Source organism: Euprymna scolopes, chromosome 25, assembly GCF_053919585.1.
Source record: "Euprymna scolopes isolate OS-2025 chromosome 25, ASM5391958v1, whole genome shotgun sequence".
Classification (NCBI taxonomy): domain Eukaryota; kingdom Metazoa; phylum Mollusca; class Cephalopoda; order Sepiida; family Sepiolidae; genus Euprymna; species Euprymna scolopes.
Window position 1 is genome coordinate 83285231 of NC_136506.1, and position 2321 is coordinate 83287551.

General features: G+C 35.9%; 1 pseudogene; it reads right to left on the reverse strand.

Moving 5' to 3' along the window:
- Positions 1-365: 365 nt before the first annotated feature.
- Positions 366-484, reverse strand: LOC145247595 (5S ribosomal RNA; annotated as a pseudogene).
- Between the last annotated feature and the right edge of the window lie 1837 nt (positions 485-2321).

Genomic DNA, 2321 nt, shown 5'->3' on the forward strand with positions numbered 1-2321 from the left:
CATTCAAAACCTACCGCAACAACAAATAAAATTATATATATATATATATATATATATATATATATATATATATATATATATATATATATATATATATATATATATATCATATTAGAAATGTATTTCTTGGGCCCAGATAAAAGTATGTCCATAGTCTTAATGCTATTTATAGTCCCAAATTATACTATATCCAATAAAATGGAAACAGCACTAACCCTATGCGGGTTTAACCGGCTTCCTCTAAAGGAAGAAGTTCTATGGGCGTAGAAAATTCACAAGTGATCCCCAGTCGCATGTATATCCCGTTAGGTGAGATGACGACGTTAGGTTTTTGCAACTCTTGAAGGGAGTATTCGACATCCTCCTACATACAGCGCCTGGAATTCCAACATTGGTCACCCATCTGGTACTGACCAGGTTCAACGTTGCTTAACTTTGATGATCTAATGAGAACCGGTTGTGTCAACGTGATTATGCTGTATATCTGTGTCCAACTATTCATGTTATATTTAATGCGACATTTGATTCGTATAAAATCAAGAAATGATCAGTAGATGATAATCAAGAATCCCTCAGCATCCCACAAATATTAAACTTTCTATTTTAAACTCATACATCGTTATATACTCCAAATCCTGCTTAGGTTTTATTATGTTTTAAGGGTGTCCAAATATAAAATTATAATTCATTTTCTTGTAAAATAAAATATTACAAATATTATGTTGGCATGTACAAATGTTCCTATTTACAATGCCTCCCCCACGGGACAGAGTTAGACCCCAGGGTCGTTTTTTTTTTTTTAATGCGAAGAAAAGGAACAAAAATAAATATTGTCGCAGTCGTAAATGATGTGAGGAGTGAAGGGGAAATGGGAACCAACTCCCCGGGAAGTAGGGGAGCTGGATAGTGACAATTGGTATGAAGGGTTGCTCCTACATTGACCAAAGTCTTATATGTGGGGTCGCCCCCACATATAAGACTTTGATCCCGGCCCGAAGGCCAAGAAGTCTTCTCTTAGCATGTAAAATGTTACCCTTAGCAATATTCCTACTAGCTATCTTGATAGCTACTTACTAACGTAAGGTCCTTACTATTTAATACTTGTATTTTTGCATGAAGTAAGAAGCTACGATAACATATCCACGTATAAAAATAAACAGTATTGTAACCCACTTTTCATTTTCTTTTCTAGAGGCCGCTTAATTGTAGCCGTTTTGGGGGGATTCCGGATGGCTATTTGGTACGTGATCGTAAAAATGTTGCCGCCCTGATGAAGACCGCAGACGTCGAAGAGTCTCTTTGTCTAAACAATGAATGTAATCTTTCGGCGTTGATCTTTAAAGTTGTATCGCTGAGGAAAAATTAGAAATTTAAAACTAAATAAATGAAAAAAAAATCTAATATCTAAAAGGCTATATGCCTCTCTCTCTCTCTCTCTCTCTCTCTCTCTCTCTCTCTCTCTCTCTCTATTTCTCTCTCTCTCTCTCTCTCTATTTCTCTCTCTATTTCTCTCTCTCTCTCTCCATATTTTCAAACTCCATCTCCCCCGAAACTAAAAGTCGCAGAGCAGCTCTAGGGGCATCAAATGATGGAATTTTTACGGACCGTTTTTTTATAGGTCTTTAATCAGTTAAAATAGTTTTTTTAACGGGCCAAAAAAGGGGTCAAAATATTAAAAATCATTATACATTTTGTACACTCGTCTTAGCTTATTTTTAATTTTGATTAGTTTATATGCATGTCAGGTTGGTACAGTCGTCACTAGATTTTGATACTACAGTTTCGATTTCGGTTCTAGCTGATGGCACCCAAATACTTCTTTTTACTTTTGAAATCACGACTCTGTACAGGGTGACCCCCCAAAAAACGGGCCCCAACTCTAATTAGGCCCCGTTTCTTAGTGTTTTGTCCTAATGAAATGAAACATTGGTCATAACTAGTTTATTATATTCAAGACATCACATCAAAACACTAGGGTCTTTGGCCTTTTTTTCTCCGTTGACTGTAAAATGCTCAGAAAAACAATTGAACGTCCTCTGTTTTTTGTGGGTCACCCTGTAATAATATATACGAAATCTGAGCAAATTAAAATATCATATTTAAGCGTGTTTACCCCCGACCAAAGCCGGGACCCCCACCCTAATAAATAAATAAATAAATAAAAATTCGACGGTTGTTCATTTTGTGTGTGTGTGTGTGTAAAACTGATTACTGTGATAAATATTACAATATTAAGTTGAGGAAGAAAAATCTATAGTTGTACCTTCTATTTTGAGTGTTTTTTTTTGGGGGGGGAGGGGAGAACGCAAATCAGGGATTCG